Here is a 17409-nt window from a genome sequence, read left to right on the forward strand (position 1 = left end):
TCGCGTAGGCCGCACTCCGGCTACCACTCCCAGCATGCCCAGCGGTACTACGAGCGCCTAGGGGCGCTTCCTCCTTACCACCAGGCGAGGGCGTTACAATACATAGAATATGCATGTAAAACGAACAGATCTTATCGAGAGGGTTATCAGAATACAAAAGGTATATATTCAGTCAGTTACAAAGTGTTACACATATCAAGAGGACATACGTTCAGTATATCATTCATTTAGACCATTTCATAAATGAACCTGGTTATAACTTCTACATTAGATACTGAAAACAAGTACATAACTCTTAGGAATTAAATTGATATCAACTGGTTGGGATAACAATTGAATTCTCGAGCAGTAATGCAGTGAAGTTGAATACTCATCCAATCTCTGGGGATTCAGATCTCCTGCGGGCACAAAGAAACAGTTGCAGGCTTGTTGCTGTCCAATCCGCGCTCTCTGTCTAGGTGCCAGGCTGTGCTGTGCGGGTTGCGACGGTGCCCTGCTGATGCTCACTGACCGGCTAGTTAGTGTTGGCTTTAACTAGCAAAGTTTGTGCACAGGAGAAAAGATGACTGTGGGTCCCAGCAAGTCAAGAAGAAGACCGGTTCGTTCCTGATGAAGAGCTAGTTCTGAATAGTGATTCAACTGTCCACAGTTCCGACCTGTTCACGAGGCCTGCTGCTGGTGCTAACCTCGGGTGGATCCTCTGGTTACTCTCTGGCAACCTCCGCTCTAGACTCTTAGAACAAAGGAAAGTTCTGGCACTCGGACACACTGGCCGTTCCGTGGTTGTCCGGGCTGAGTCTTAGGATGGTCAGGAGGCGCGCTGTGAGAATGTCCTGCCCTTGGGAGCCTTCTGCTCCTGGGCTGTCCTGCCCTGGAATTCTCCTTTGAATTCCCTTTAGAAAACTCCACAGAAATCTCTACTGAATTCCCACTGAATCTCTCAGGCTCTCTGTGTTGCCTGTTTTTACCTGGAGGAACTTCAGCTCGTTGATTGGCTGAAAGTTCCATGGGCATCAGAGTCCCACGTGGGTTACTCGGCCCTACCAGTCCCTGATTGGTTGATCAAGGTGAGATATGAGTCACTTACTCCTGACACTTAGGAATGCAGTCCAGATGTCCATCTGGCACTCCCTAGACAGATAGGCGCCAATGGATGACCATTGATCATGATAGCCAGGCTTAGCTAAGTGCATCCCCCTTTGGGAGCTGTCCCTTATCAAGGGAAACCTTAAATCAGCCTGCATGAATAGTTTCTCTGTGGCTGCACCACAGAGATGAACAGAGAGATGAGGCCTAATTTGTGAAAGCTCAGAAACACTTAATTCTTTCTTATTAATAAGCCTCACCGCTACTCCGCCCAAAGCACTTTGAGATTCGCGTTTGGGAATGCGCCCTGCCCTACAAATAAAACAGGTCTACGGGTCTGAAACCTGCTCCACGGAAAACAGCTCTGTTGCACTTTTGATCAAAGGGAGATTCGCTGTTCTTACTTTTTGATGACATAACACCCAAAGGGGCTTCTTTGGAGCTGGATTCCAACCAGCATCCTTAAGTTTCTTGGCGGTATCCTTTACAGTCCTCTGTTCGGTCGACAAGGGACTGAAGGGGGCAGCTTTCCTCACACATACAGTGCAATGTACTGTAGTGTTCCCCTTCATTGAATTCGCAGTTCTGCATCAGACATCTAACTCGTTTCCTTAGCTTGGATTTAAGCCACGAAGCAGGCTTCTACTGTATAAACGTCTAGAGGAATCACAAACTATTTGAGAGGCCACCATCCCAGGGGGAACTCACAGTCTATCCCTAAACACCTAGCGCAGTCTCTCGAGAGACTGTCAAAAATCGCTTTCTCCGTTTGCGTTGCAAGTAAGTGAAAATGCGGTCTCAAGCCAGAGCCAATTGGCAGCAGCGGCACGTAAATACCGTTACTGTTACTGCTCGATACCGACGTTAGCCTACTATACCATGTTCAGCCACCGCTAGAAAATGCACGGCTCTAGAACCGGAGCAAACGACAGGAGGGCCAACGCCAAACGGGCACACGTGTCAGACATGGAGCGCGACGAGGATGGGATTCGAACCCATGCGTGCAGAGCACAACGGATTAGCAGTCCATCGCCTTAACCACTCGGCCACCTCGTCGAGGGATCTTGGCTGTCCGGACATGGGTTGGCGCGCTCCAGATGATCTTTTTCTTTTTTTTCCCTCGTACTCGAGGGTCATTTTCCTGTTCCATGTGCGATTTCAACATTTTCCTTGGGAGATGTCAAGCCAGCAAGCCACTGCTGTGGTTCAGTGGCCAGTGTGGAGTTCAGTGGCCCTGTTGTACACAGAAAGCACATTGCGCTCCTTGGACATGAAAAGTTCCAGATAAAAGCCATTTGTCACCCTTTCTCTTGGTGTTGATGTTGCTATTGTATGTAAAGGTGGCAAGTTGCTCGGCGAGCAGGCGGAGCACACACCGAATGCAGATGTGTCTGAGTGGTGTGTCCAAGTGGCTGCAAAAGGACAGCTCTCCTGGGGCGCTGTGGCTTAGTTGCTTAAGGCGCCTGTCTAGTAAACAGGAGACCCTGCATCCGAATCCCAGCGGTGCCTTTTTTGTTCTGTCTTCTCGAACAGAACTGGTCATTATGGACAACTGCCTACGTCTAGCCTTAATTAAATGCAAGCATTCATTTCCTGTCTTGAACGACTTGTTTTTCTTAAAATGGATGCAACTTGCAAAACATGAAATACAAACCTTGCTAATCAGCGCTCGCGGCTGGCAAAAAAAAAAAGAAGTCAGCAATGTTTTTTTCTTTACCCTTAACCCTGCTAATGGAGAAGAGTTAAACGACCGAGTCTATGCAGCTTAAACGGTGCTCATGTCAGGTTCTTAGCTGAAAGGGTGGTAAATCACGCTCACCCCAGTCCTTAATCTTTTAAAGAGGATACAAAATTGAACCTAGTCGCCACATCACATACATCCTGTTCAACGATAAAAAGGTGACATCTATCCTCGATCCAGAGTAAATCCCACGTTGAGGGCATATTGTTTTCCACTTTAACATGAGTCGGGCTCAGCTGCACAGAGGCGAGAGCAGAGCAATGAGGTCACGGGGACAGGGGAGTCACACGCTGGCGGTTTAAACACGCGGAAGAAAACTGAGGGATCCACAGTATGTGGACCCTCCGTGCGCCATCAGTCCGCACTCCGGACTCTGAATCCTGCCATCCAAGTTAAGATCTCGGCGGAACCTGAGGCACAGTTCCTTCTTAAAACGTAATCTGGTGAGCATTTCTAGAATCGTACTTGTATAGATGCAGCCTTTAATGTGTTGCTAGGTTAAAATTGATGACTTCTTGAACTTCAGTAGGCAACTGCCCTCTTGATTTCGGATTTAATTTCTTTATTACAGGGGCGCTTTTATGAAGACAGAGTCATGTTCAGGTACTTTGCTTGATGGAGGAAGCATATTTCGGACTCTGTGATCTGCTCACCTGGAAAGGTCTGCTGTACTACTACAAGAGAGAAGTAGAGTCTGGAAGAATGGACAATTTTATGATGCTTTGGAAGATTATGTTTTTTTTTTCTTTGAAATCGAAATGAATCAGAATATCAGTGCAAAAGACAAACTCTTGGTTTGGTTTAAAGAGATATGGTTTTAAAACAGACAAAATGTAGAAAACAGGTGTTTCTCACTTTTGGAAAAGAATGGACCGGGGGTAATATTTTACTAGTTGCAGTGCTGATCTCACTGGGTTACAGTCCTGCAGTGTCACACCAGGGCCAGTGGCGCAATGGCTAACGCGTCTGACTACGGATCAGGAGATTGCAGGTTCGACTCCTGCCTGGCTCGGGTCGTTTTTAAACGCATCGGGCTACTCCCTATGTAGTCTGTGCTACTTCCTGCATTGTAACCGTATCCAGTAAGAGATTTCCTTCATGTAAATGAACTGCACCTGACAGCTTTAGAAAAACACCTGGGCTCAGTACGGTGCTGAGAGCTCAGCGTTGCTGTTCTAATTAGCACGCACTGCATCGGCTATGAGCCGGAACCTTTCAATTATTCCGATCAGTAAGTCAACACGTAGTCCATATGAACGGTAGAAATATTCTCTTGTCTGTCTCTTGTTTGTATAGAACTGAATGTCCCTGACAATGTACTGTTAGTTTTAATTGAAGAACGGCATTGGTGTTCAAATATACCAGACAAGTTTATGTAACTGCTCATGCGACACTCAGTTGTAATTAGTCAAGAAATAATGTCGAACAACAGCTGCGGGTTTGATTCTGAACGTATCAGATTGCAGCGCCTTTTACTTCCATTGACAAATGATAGAGATTCGAAGAGAGATCCTTCAGACCAGCAAGCAAACCCACGGCTATTTCGGTTTTCTATCTAGGCAACGTTGGTGTCTGCAATAGCATACATGAAAGCGTGATGCAATTTCTGTGGCTACATTTGTTGCACGTCATGCACAGTAAGAGTGTTTCTAACACCAAATAAAAAGTCAACAATTAGCGATCACGCCTTCTCCTCAGTTAACCCACTGAAACCCTTGCTGTTAACAGTTCTTTACTGCGTGCTTTAAGAGCACCTACACATCGTGTCGGTTCTTACAGCTTTATTCATTAGGTTTTCAAAGGCATAAGTAGAGCACCAGAGGTGCGAACGCAAAATGTGTGGTTATCTGAAGAATTGCTTTCCATGGCAGCGGGGCCAAGCGATTTAGCGTTTTTATAGTACCAGGAAAGGAGAAGCGGCACTTCGCCTCTGCCGCGCAGGCACAAGGCGACGTGCGGCAGACGCCGGAGTCGGCAGGTTTCGAACCTGCGCGGGGAAGCCCCAATGCATTTCGAGCCCATCGCCTTAACCACTCGAGCACGACAAATGCGAGCTCCTCGCCGCCGCATTCCTCCTATAATCAAACACGGACTGCGAGGTGGCTGCGGAAACCTTTTTCAAGTTGCTCTCCGTTAAAAAAAATACCTTTCACAAGATTCGTGCCGGCAGACAGACACGCCTCAGAGGGTTTAAGGCTGGCTTCACGTTCAAATGATAAAGTCCCCCAGTCCGGATGTCAAAATGCAACTTTGGCAGACAGAAAAAACATCAACAAACCAAAAATGTGGACAAGGATTTTACAAGCTGCACCACACTGCACTTTCAAAAGCATTTACATTCGTGTTAGACGCAGGAATTGCCTTTGATTTGCGCGCTTACGAACGCCATGGAAAACGAAACAAAACTAAAGCCCTCAGCTCCTGCACTTGATTATAATCCCGTTACGTGTCGAAGCAGGAATTTAAGTCATCCTACCACTGCAACACGGGGAATAGAGGGAAATGAGCACAAGCTACGAATTGTCTCTAATCAGTCCCTACAGTTGTAAGACGCCTGGAAGCGTGCACCCCCATCATTAATCTTTGCGCATCTGTGCAAGGTAAACTCTGGAGCAGTCTCTGAAACGGCTCAAAGGAAACACGTGATTGATTCCATGTGCATCTGGGGTTCATTTCTTATTTACATTTAATTCAAGGGAAAGGCTTGGGTCAGTTTCAGACGGCCTCCAACAGCGAGATTCAAGCGCCCCACCTTCAGCCCAATCTGCGCCGCCAGAACGCCAACAGCTCCTCTGGTCTCCGGGGTGCGGTTGTGACCCCGTAACCTAAAGTGTTGGTGGCAGACAAATGGAGACTAACAGGTGATGTCCTAGGACATGACTACATTGTGACACTCGGTGGGGATGGTGACCATTGCTTGGAAAAGAGTGCGAGGCCCCTTTAGAAAAACATTTTGTTAACAGGCATTCTGCCTCAGCCTAAACACCTATAGCTTGCAAAGCGCATGCTATTAGACAGGCACCTCTGCAAGACCTTAAGAGTCTCTTAAACTAGTGATAGTAAGGTATTCCCAATGGGCGATGTTCGGCTTTCAAATCATCTCTCCGTGGAAGCGCCGAGATGCAGCTGTTTAAGGCTTAGAAGCAGCTGACTGTTTTACTACCTAGCTGATCACTGTCAGTCAGGGAGCTTAGAGGTGAAAAGCCTGTCTGAGAGACAATTCGCCGTCGATCAGTTCAATATGTTCCGTACCAGCTCGGCGCACCTGAGATCATCTTGGTAGCCGTGTAGCTCATATGAGTGAAAGCGCGTGTGTCAGGACTCTTACTTGGCCATCCCAACATACGGAATTTCTTCTGTTTCAGCCACTCTGTTGTTGATGTACTCCTTTGTTTTTGTCATGTTGCAAGACCCAGCGTCTTTTGAGTTTTAGATCACAGGCAGACACCCTGACATTCTGCTGTAGAATTTCCTGATACATCTCGGAATTCATCGGTCCCTCGATGATTGCAAGCCGTACAGCCTCCGCCATGCTTCCCAGGTGGGATGAGGTTTTGGAGTTGGTATGCGGTGTTTTGTTATCTCCAAACATAACGCTGTGCACATTTACCAACAAGTTCAACTTTTGTCACGTCTGTCCACAGAACATTGTTCCAGGAGTTGTGGAACATCCATGTGGTCTTTAGCAAACTTGAGAGGGGCAGTGGTGGTTTTTTTTGGGGGGAGAGCAGTGGTTTCCTCCGTGGTGACCTCGCATGATCACCACTCCTGTTCAGATTTCTTCTTATGGTGGACTCATGAACACAGACGTAAGACAAAGTAAACCACCTGTTTGCTAGATCCCATCCCCACTCAGCTAGTCAAAGATTCCCTCGAAGGACTGGCAGGACCTATAATTAGTATGATGAATGCATCGCTTGCGTCAGGCGTCGTACATGATCAATTTAAGGTAGTGGTTCTTAGACCGCTCCTTAAGAAGTCAAATTTGGATCCACAAGTTCTTAACAACTACAGGCCTGTCTCAAAGGTCCCATTTCAATCTAAGAGTCTTGAAAGAATAGTTGTTGCCCAACATCAAATGGATTCAAATAATATACTTGAGAAATTTCAGTCTGGTTTCTGAAACTGCATTAACAAGAGTCGTAAATTATATTCTCTTAGCTACTGATGCGGGGAATGCAACAGTGCTAGGTTGCAACAGTGCTAGGAATGCAAACGTTAGGTTGCGCTTCTTCATGCTGCATCGTCGGCATGAGTGGAGCTTTATAAACGTCTGTACTTACTGCGCCCCATAAGAAATCGTTTGTCCCCGTTCAAAAGAGATTGTGCGATGTCCTGCAGCAAACCTTTGACAGTTTGAAAAGAGGAATTTATTCTGCTTCCTGTGCGTGCAGTAGTTACAAAGTTGAATGCCTTTACACGATCTGCTGCAGTTTTCGGTGGGCGGGCTTGGTCAGATGGCTTGGAAAAACGCACTGTGTTTCGGCTCGGGAAACATCATGAGCAGTGTCCTGCATGTTTTCTGTGTATAGCTGTCTTTTAACGCACACAGAACTCATTCGAAATCCTTGATTTCTCCAATTAACAAGGATCCCTTAAATGATGAGTCAAAGTAACATCTAATCGGATTAGTTTCCTTAGAGCTGGTTCAGAGTTTGCTCAAGAGTTTACCTTTCACAGATGAGCAAAGAAGAATGTTGGGGGTGCACGCTTCAAGGCACCTTACAGCTGTAGGGAGTGATTCGAGACGATTCGTGGCGTGTGCTCGTTCCCATATACCATACGCACCGGCGTGCAGTGCTAGGATGACGTACAATACCGCTTGGGCACGTAACGGCGTTATATGCAAATGCGGGACGTGAGGGTTTTCGTTTGTTCGTTTTGTTTTGCTCTGCTTTGCTTTGTTTTGCTTTCCATCGCGTTTGTAAGAGCGTAAATAAAAAGGCGATTCCTGCGTCTACCACTAATGTAAGAGCTATTTCAAGTGCGCATGGTGCGGCTTTTCAAATGCTTGTGGGCATTTCTCTGTTGTTGATTCTTTTTTTGTGTGTAACAAAGTGGCATTTTCATGTCCGGACGGGGAGACTTTATCATTCCGACATGAAGCCACCCTTAAGTCCTCTGAGGCGTGTCTGTCTGCAAGGCTTGTATTTTGGAAATGTTTTTTTGAAACGGAGAACGACTTTGAAATAGGCTTCCGCCGGCGCCTCGCGATCCAGGTAAGATTGTAGCAAGAACGCAGCGGCAGCGGGGCTTGCTGTAGTCGTGGCCGAGTGGTTAAGGCGATGGACTAGAAATCCATTGGAGTCTCCCCGCGCAGGTTCGAATCCTGCCGACTACGTTGTCCGCCTCCGGTCGGTGTGTTCCGGCGCAAGCAAAGAAGCGCGCCTCTTTGCTGTTCCTGGTGGTTTTAAAACGCCCAATCGCTTGTACCCGCTGCCTTGAAAATAAATTCTTCAGCATCCGCGAATGGCATTTTGCAGCTGGAAGCATGTCGACGCTTTTTGCACAGAGCACCAAAAAAGCGTCTTTTTTGAAGGCCCAGACACTGAGCATTGGTTGTTCAGTGGTAGAATTCTTGCCTGCCACGCGGGAGGCTTGGGTTTGATTCCCGGCCAATGCAGTGGCTTTTGCAGCGAGCGGCTCCATCACTTGCATCCCCTTGCAACTCGCAACTGAAAACCCACTGAAGCTAAGCAGGTGTGAGCCAGGTCAGTACCCGGATGAGGGTAAGCTACAGGGGAAAACAAAGCTTCCAGCTGGAAGCGGTGTTAATGGTGCCGGCGGGGGGGCGCTCACCCTGAGGTCTGTGCGGGTCCCAGTGTCCCAGCATAGTGACGGAGACGCTGTGTTGTAAAAGGGCGCTGTCTTTCGGATGAGATGTAAAACCGAGGTCATAGTGCTCTGTGGTCATTAAAAATGACCACCAAAACCTTTGACAAAAGCTCTTGGTAATTGATGGTCTTCAATAATGCTTCTCCTTTAGGTACATTTTAAATCAGCTGAAAAATGCTGTGAAATGGGGGGACACTTCAGGCCAGTGTAGGATTTGGGTTACAAGAACCATGAAACTGCACGAGAAAGCCCGTACACTGAATTACACGGCTTTCTATTCAAAGGAGGGCAAAAGAAATTCCCTGAGTTCGATTTTTTGCAGCACAGAGAGGACCACCGTCATGAGGCCGGTTAGCTCAGTTGGTTAGAGCGTGGTGCTAATAACGCCAAGGTCACAGGTTCGATCCCCGTACGGGCCAGGTTCTTTTCTCCTCTCTTACCAAAGCTGTTAGGTTCCTTTCCGTGGTGAGATGGGTTGTCATGCAACGCTGCCACATAGTGCCGACAGACAAGAGTGTTGAAGGAGAAGAGAAAAGTGTTTGAAGATTTAAGAGTCTTAGGTGGAGTCAAAATCAAGTGTCACAAATGCAAGTGGTTGGATTTCCAATGTTTAATATGGTAAAAATAAGCAGAAGTTATCTGCCGGTCATGGCACAGTCTGCCATGCTTTTGTCAGATACTGTAAAGTGGTGTCGAACTGGAGCCTCACCATTTGCATATGTGAGGCTCCAGTTATACATCGAGTGTCACATTAAATGACAAAAATGAAGAGAGTTAAAGCAGCTGGAGAGGTTTTCTTACAACTTTTGAGCTGACACAGTTTTGGAAAATGTTTCCTTCACGCTGCACTGTACAACATAGGCAGCCAAGAGTCTCCAAAACAAAACAGAATTGACAGATAGGAGAAAATTCCCACTCGTCCTGAAGTTCCCAAAATCCAGCACTGAGCGTAAACAAAGTGTCTAAGTAGCGTGGGAATGCTAACCCTAACCCTAGCTGGAGTTTGAGCAATCCAGCACTGAGCGTAAAAAGATGAGTCAAAGTAACGTCTAATCGGATTAGTTTCCTTAGAGCTGGTTCAGAGTTTGCTCAAGAGTTTACCCAGTGGGCATTGATTCGTCGAATATACGTATATTCACGGCGAAAATACGACTATACGTATATATACGTCGCCTCGACGTCGAATTGCAACCGTAAAATCGACGACATTAATAAACGCATATATAACGTCGAAAACACATCTAACACAGTGCCTGAGGCTTTTAACTGTATGTATCGTGTGTGCCGCAACTAGGAGTATACGGCACTCTGCACAGTGTACGAAGTAAATTATTTTCGCAGTAATTAATTTACACGTGTATAATAAATATAGTAAATATAATAAATTAATTACTGCGAAAATAATTTTCTTCGTAAATCCTGCAATCCAGATGATTGGGGTATTGGTGCATGGCTACAGTCTGTGCTAGGAACATGGAGAGGGTCTCTGGTTCAATACATATTTGTGGGTCTGGTATTATTCGTTATGATCATATCGTTAATATCCTGTTTGAAAAACATGTGGACTAAAGCTGCTGCTTCTGTGCTAATTGTACGCCCTGAAGGGATCATGAAGGTCAAAAAATGATTTCATGGGAAAGGTTCTCTTATCTAGTGGCAGAACCTGATGGGTAGAACAATATAGCTTTAAGGGGGGTTACCCTTGGGAGTGATTCCCCTAGATGCAAATGATTATTGTGGTTTGTTTGTTCATAATAAGATGTTTTGCAGGAACGGAACAAAGAGAAATTTTACAACTTCAGCTAGAATTGTTCTACAAAACGTCACAGCTGAGGCAGGGGAACAATGTGTAGATTTTTCTAAGAGTTATTACCCAGTTGTTGACCAATCTGTTGACCAATGTTGACCAAAAAAGCCTAGGATTATGCTGGGCTCCAGCCCACAGGGATTTACCTGTGCTGTAAGAACTAATGAGTGAATAAGGAGACTGGATTCTGGTGAAAGACTTCAGGAAAAAGAAATGGTGTTCACTCAGGTGGAGGGGGCTGTACCAGGTGCTGCTGACCACTGCCACTGCTGTGAAGGTCACAGAAATGGTGCCCTGGATTCATGCTTCCCACTGTAAAAAGGTCACAAACGAACTGAGCAAAGCGCAGGAGTGATGTCTCCACAAGGACAGATGGGGATAACCTGCTTGGGACTGATGTGCACAGCCTTTTTCCTTTTTATGTAGAAGCCTGTCACCACCCCAAAAGAGGAAGAATCTAAACACGAAGCCTCTTTGTATACAAACTGGCTGAATGAAACTGATAATGAGGGGGATATGAGTAATTTGTGGTATAAATTTATAAATCATACTGTAAAGTTAAAGAAATTTAATGCATCTTGTTATATATGTGCTTTAATGCCTCATTCTACAGCCTCACCCATGCGACTTTTTATGAAATGTACTCTTTTATTAATATCACGTTAGAAGGCTTAGACGCTATCAAACAAGAATTAAGGGGAGTTAGATTAATGGCACTTCAGAACAGGTTCGTGCTGGACCTTCAAAATGCAGCATCTGGAGGAGTCTATGCTTTAGTAGGAGACTCCTGTTGTACATATATTCCAGCTAATGACTATGATTACGGAAATCTTACGCTCGCTATTCAGCATTTGAAAGAACTAAAAGACAAGGTGAATAAAGAGAGAGGCATAAAAGATACACCGGCTTTTCTCTCCTGGTTAGAATCACTGTTTGGGCCAGGGGGAATGTTTTTCTTTTAAGTTACTAACACCGATTATAGGGGCTGTGATACTTGTCTTCCTGTTTTTATGTTGCTGTATGACATGTATTATTCCAATGCTTCGAAATATGGAAATATGGTACCTAGGGGGATAAACTGTTCATCCTTCCAGTCTGGAGAATTGGCAGCTGTCTGACGTCAGTAAGTGATCCTTAAAAAATTAATAGTTCCATGACAGTGTGCATCACCAGAAAATCAATTTCAATGCATTAAAACTCTTGTTATCCTTCTGATCATTGAAGTGTCATTGCCCCAGCACTGTATACTCTTACTTTTGACGCCTGTCTGAAGTTGGATCCATTTCTAAGAATGGTGACTCACATATCCTCATGCTCAACTTTGGCTCAACCACACAAACTATGAAGTTAATCATCTGCTTTTGCTCCAAGATTTATGTTACTAGGCTCTCTCCTGGGGATCCTCGTGTTCAAATATTGCCCTTATTGTGGATGATCCATGACAGAATTCAGGGAATTCAGAAATCTGATACCTCAGCTCAGATTCTGACTGGGCAGACTGTCATTGCCTGGTGTGAATGTGTGCATATCTGTTTTTGTGCATGTTCTGTGGCCTGTTGTACAGTACATCACAAATGAAAGGGAAATGGAAAACTAAAATAAGACTCAAGTGTTTTATCTTTCATTAACAGTGTTTCATTAGTATCTGTGCTAGATCCTGTCATCCACTGCTTACCACGACAGGCTCTAGCACAGGATAGTAGCTAATACATTTAACAATCTCACTGCACAATGTTGTATATTCAAGGGCTGATCTTCTGTACTTTTTCTTTCACTTTTCATTTCCTAGAAACTCAGTCCTGCCAGGAATAATCTGAGAACAAAATCAATCTGAGTGAAAATCTAAGCAGAGGAAGATTGTTTTACAGAGTCAACAAGGTCTAATTCAAGGTCATCAGCACTAACAACATTCTCTCTGGAGACAGGCGATAAGAAAATTGAAAGTGTGTATTGTTACACAACAGCAGAGACTATGAGTTATGCTATCATGAGAGTGGTGATGGATTTTTTTCATTGCTTAGTTTTGCAGGTTCTGTACATTTGAACATTCAAAGTGACTAAAGTAAAGGAGTTTTCCCTTTTTACCACATAATTCCCAAAGATCAACACTAATAGAAAGCCTAATTCCAGCCAAGATTCAATTACTGTCTCTCAGGCATCCCAGCAGTGGATTTCATGACTTCAGACAGCCATCTTTATCAGTGGAGAACTCAATGCTCTGAGGTTTACTGGCAGAGTCTCACACTGGGTAATATGTTGGTAAATAAGGTCCTATGGAATTCTACTATTGATAAATTCTACTATGGAACTGCGATGTGTCCTGAAAAAATCTTCTATGATAGTGGTACAGTCCATCACACCCCACCTACAGCCTTTAAAAGAGAAAAAAAAACTGACAACAACAAAGTAAGTCTGTGGTGTAATCAGCTAGGTCTTGCAAACATACTTGACCTCTTCCAGCTACCAACATTACAAATGCTGTTTACACATTAGATGGTTATTTTTTGGCTTCTGATATTATGGTGGAAAAAGAGCCCTGGAATCTTTGTTGAAGGACAAAAGACGGAAAGAACGGGCAGTGTAACCATGGCGAAGGGAAGGGAAATATTGGAGAGAGCTTTTTTCATACACTTTTTATCATTGTTTTTCCAGCCCAACAATGATCAACAAATATGGGCAGGCGTCCTGTGCCAAATCCAATCTACCTTTCTTCCAAGCATACAGGAATGTCAGTGAATTAAATATTGACATATGAAAATACCCAAAAATATGCAATCGCACATATGCAGTTTGAGCAAACATAAGACAATACCCAAGTACCACAAACTACCAGGCATCATTAGCAGTTCAGGTGGGGAGCTGTGTCAGCATGCGTAGGCTGCAAAGGAACAAGTAATAGGTCTATTCCATGCTTAAAAGAGAAGAAAGAAAACACAACATTTCAGCCGTGGAGCCCTCACACCTGAAGAAGGCTCCACGGCCGAAACGTTGTGTTTTCTTTCTTCTCTTTTCATCTAGTGTCATTAGCCAGTTCCTGTCAAAATAAAATAGAAATGGATAACATTCTAGAGAGAGTTTGAAATACCAAGGTACAATTTAAAACATATTTCTTCCACTACAACCACAATATTTTGGAGAGATAGCTGAGCCTAACTGTTCTGGCATGCCCGTTAGCCTCCGTCCTGCTTCAGCAATGAATGCAACGGGGCACATTCTGAGGGAGATGCGGTCAATCAGGTTGCAGGAAAACCACGCTATGCTTTTTTTTGAGATCCTGAAAAGGACAGAGGGGCCATGTATATGTGTGCAGCTGGATATGTAATTGCAGGTGGCGTAGCAAATTCTGCTGAAGCCCCACTGCCTGGTGTGGACGGTAGCTGTGCATGTTGCAGCAGAATTGTGCATGTGAGATCAAGGGGGCATGTCATGTGTTTGAGCACTTCACTCCCTTCCGGAAGAGTCCCAAAAATTTGTAAGTTCTTTGGATGACCTGTGGACCGATCTTTCACGATGAAGAATTCCTTAAGAAGAATAGATCTCGGCCCACCATCCCAATGCCTCCATCTCAAAACAGCAACCTCCCACTGCCCTTAGTCTGCAAGGCAGTCCTTTCAAGTGCGATGATGACGCCGGGACCTTCGTTGCCTATTGTACGAGCTGAACTTTTGTGCTCATCAATTCAACGCTCTTTCCATCAACTCATCTTGTCTTTTGACGCTTCGTGTTTTGTGCTCCTTTGACTATCGGCATATCGGGTGACTGCAAACACTGAAGTTCTTGCTTACGGAGTGTGGAACAGTGTTTTCAAGTGATCGCTGTTCTGTCATGTTGACGCCGAGTGAATCTTTCTTTGGCAACATGGGCAGGCTGACAGCAGCGCGAGCGAAAGTAATGGCAAATTTCTTGACTTATTTCTGAATGTGAATGTTCTTTAGAAAAGGGATGCGGCGTTGCTTCTCCCCCGTGTAAAGGTCACGCATTCCAGACATGGTTATGAGCGAACAGTTGCCGCAAGTGTTTGAAAAGAGCAAGAGAGGAAGCAGCCCTGCCCCGTGTGAGGATCAAACTCAGGACCTTCAGATGATGAGACTGACGTGCTACCAACTACGCCAACGAGGCCAGCTGCAGTACACAGCTGGAAAGTTTGCCTCATGGATTTCAGTCGCCCGTTCCCTAATCTTTAGACGCCCTCTGCTGGATGTTGCATTTGCCTTTTGATCTCACCGATACTTTTTTGGTCTGTTTCTGTTGCGAGTCTGTTTTTCAGATCTCACCTAGCACAAGTCTCTCTGGCTGAAGTGGCCTCTCTGCTTCAGCATCGTGCCCTCACTCAGCCATTAAAAACGTCACTCGGACTTCTGACATGCTGACATGAAATGTCAAGAGAGAGTGGCGGAGACGCTTAAGGCAGAAAGAAGATGAAGAGGGGGCGTGGCTGCGAAATGATTGACAGCTGCATGACGCTCTCCATGCAAGGCGTGACCACAGGCTAAAGGACACCTTTCGGCACATCAAGCTCTAAGCACACGGGAAATGATCCCGCTACCTCTCGCATGCAAAGCAAGCGCTGTACCATGCAAGCTAACCCCCCTCGCTGGGGCTCATGCCTCGGTGTCGCCTAGAGCCACTTGTTCCCCTCTTACCGGGTGCAGTTCACTGCCCTTCGTCTGCAAGGCAGTCGTGTAATTGCGGCTTTCTTGACTTATTGATGAAGGTCTGACTGGACGAGCGAATGACGCCTCTCCCCCTCAAGCTCGCTGACAGAATAAAATGGAAAGTGCTGCCGTGGCTCATTGGTTTAGGGGTATGATTCTTGCTTAGGGTGTGGGAGGTCCTGGGTTCAACTCGCGGATGAGCCCTTGTGTGTTCTTTTTGTCCTCGTCCACAAGACTGGGAACTGATATCCACATCACCTTGCAGCATCTGCTTATGGCAAACGATGGAATGTGACTAATGACTGAACGAGCCTGGTTAATACTCATCACGTGGCACAATGAGAGCGTGCAGTCAGCTGTCCAAGGCAGCAACCTCATTGCTCGTTCAAAAGAACACGTACTGAAAACTCATCACCACTATGTCGTAAATGAGCACCGCGATCGCTTGTTGTCATGCGTCCTTACTTGGGAAATGCAGAAGCAAAAACTGCCCTCTCTCAGCCACCGAAGCGTGTGCGGCTCGCCTTGCACTCTCTGCGCCTCGCATATTTATGGAGCTGTCTGCTCTTCTTTCTGTTGAAGTACGCAAGTTACGGGGCGTACTGCACACTATGATGTGCTCGATGACAGCTTTCAAGATTTGAAAACTATGAGCTTGATGGCTCAAGTCGAACGAATGTGGTTGTTACGCAATTGATGATCAAACGCACGTATTCTAACGATTCGTGAGAGAATGTTCTAAAGGTCCCTGGCTCGATCCCGGGTTTCAGCATTTTGTTTCATCGCGCCCTTTGTTCCTCTCTCCAGCGCCCTCTGCCTAAAGTGACGCGTCCCTTTCTCAGCCCGAAACGCAAGCGAGACACCAGCAACACTCCCTACAGGTTTCCGTAGTGTAGCGGCTATCACGTTCGCCTAACACGCGAAAGGTCCCCGGTTCGAGACTGGGTGCAAACAGCCTCTTCTTGTACACTCCTGCACTTCACAGAGGTTTTGAACCACCAGTCATTTGTTCCCAATGTATTTCGGGTGCCTTCATGCACTCTTGTACCAAACGCATGTTTTTTCTGTACCTGGAGCCGATCATTTGCAATTGGGCTGTCCCGACAGACCAAGACGAGCTCTGTCGGCTCAAAAGCAGCGCAACACCTGCGAGAACAACAGAAAGATTAGTACCCAGCGGGGGCCTCTTAGTGAGCCCAAGATCTAATCAAGAATCGACTCCAGAAACAGGGCTTGGCGCATTGTTCCATACTCCGACCACTCTTGGTGTAAACAGGTCCCCCCTGGTCTCTGCATGAAATGCACTTTCCTGCGTTTGCTTTGGTGTAACTGGCTTCCCCTGCATGGGCGAATGTGAAGAAGATCCTTAGTAAGTCATTGAAGAAACCCGAGAAGAGGTCGGAGTGGCCTCTGTCGTTCATCAACGATCCAGTCAGGCAGTACTCCTCTGTAAAGCGCCGTTCGTTCACATCGATTGGCTTTTTTTTGCCTTCATTCATGCAAGTAGTAAAAGCAGACGCCCCTATTCTGCCGTGACCCGGATTTGAACCAGGGTTGTTGCGGCCACAATGCAAAGTACTGACCACTATACGATCACGGCGAGTTACCGATACACACGTGGCAGGGCAGAAAAGGCTGTGCTCTCTTCGTGTGACATAATTCGGAAAAGTCCTGACGTTGCATTTCAACTGAGCCCCAGTATACATCGACCCTTCGACACTCTGAGTGACAACTCTCTTGCGTGTTTTCTCATATTCATGTCGTTTGCTTGCATGATGCCCGGAACAGCAGAGTTGTGCATTCCCATATGGTCTAGCGGTTAGGATTCCTGGTTTTCACCCAGGCGGCCCGGGTTCGACTCCCGGTATGGGAACGTGTCAATTTTGTCTCCTGCTTTCCAAAAGATCAGCACTGTGTACGAAGAAGCCGCATTAAAACTACTCAACGTGCAAAACGTGCGAGAAGAGGGGGCGCTTGTTTCCAGCCGAAACTTCTCGCGTGTGAGACGAGCTGACCATCGCTGCAGGAGGTGGGAGGGTCACTCTGGTAGACAGGGCTGACCTTCGGCAATAGGATTTATACTCTCCAAGATGATATTTGCACTTTCTGGAGAGGCGATTTTCTCCACTTCAGTAGCCCGATTTCGTCGATTGCGTGGAGAGGGCTGTAGAATGTGGCGCCGTCTTTCCTGCTCCGTCCATGACAGGCGTGCTGGTCTCTGGAGAGAGAGCACGGTCCATCAGCGCACCCCAATAAAGGCACTGGAAGCAGCTGAATCGCATTGG

General features: G+C 46.1%; 5 non-coding genes across 5 annotated transcripts; 4 read left to right on the forward strand and 1 right to left on the reverse strand.

The window, feature by feature from the left end:
• Nucleotides 1-2060: 2060 nt before the first annotated feature.
• trnas-gcu (transfer RNA serine (anticodon GCU)) lies at nucleotides 2061-2142 on the reverse strand. The gene has a single exon. It is a non-coding gene; the product is annotated as a tRNA-Ser (tRNA).
• Nucleotides 2143-3766: 1624 nt separating this feature from the next.
• On the forward strand, nucleotides 3767-3839 carry trnar-acg (transfer RNA arginine (anticodon ACG)). Its single transcript has one exon. It is a non-coding gene; the product is annotated as a tRNA-Arg (tRNA).
• Nucleotides 3840-8086: 4247 nt separating this feature from the next.
• Nucleotides 8087-8168, forward strand: trnas-aga (transfer RNA serine (anticodon AGA)). Its single transcript has one exon. It is a non-coding gene; the product is annotated as a tRNA-Ser (tRNA).
• An 839-nt stretch (nucleotides 8169-9007) lies between these two features.
• On the forward strand, nucleotides 9008-9081 carry trnai-aau (transfer RNA isoleucine (anticodon AAU)). The gene has a single exon. It is a non-coding gene; the product is annotated as a tRNA-Ile (tRNA).
• Nucleotides 9082-16925: 7844 nt separating this feature from the next.
• Nucleotides 16926-16997, forward strand: trnae-uuc (transfer RNA glutamic acid (anticodon UUC)). The gene has a single exon. It is a non-coding gene; the product is annotated as a tRNA-Glu (tRNA).
• The last annotated feature ends 412 nt before the right edge of the window (nucleotides 16998-17409 follow it).

Source organism: Lepisosteus platostomus, unplaced genomic scaffold (genome assembly GCF_059453375.1).
Source record: "Lepisosteus platostomus isolate fLepPlt1 unplaced genomic scaffold, fLepPlt1.hap1 Scaffold_30_H1, whole genome shotgun sequence".
Lineage (NCBI taxonomy): Eukaryota > Metazoa > Chordata > Actinopteri > Semionotiformes > Lepisosteidae > Lepisosteus > Lepisosteus platostomus.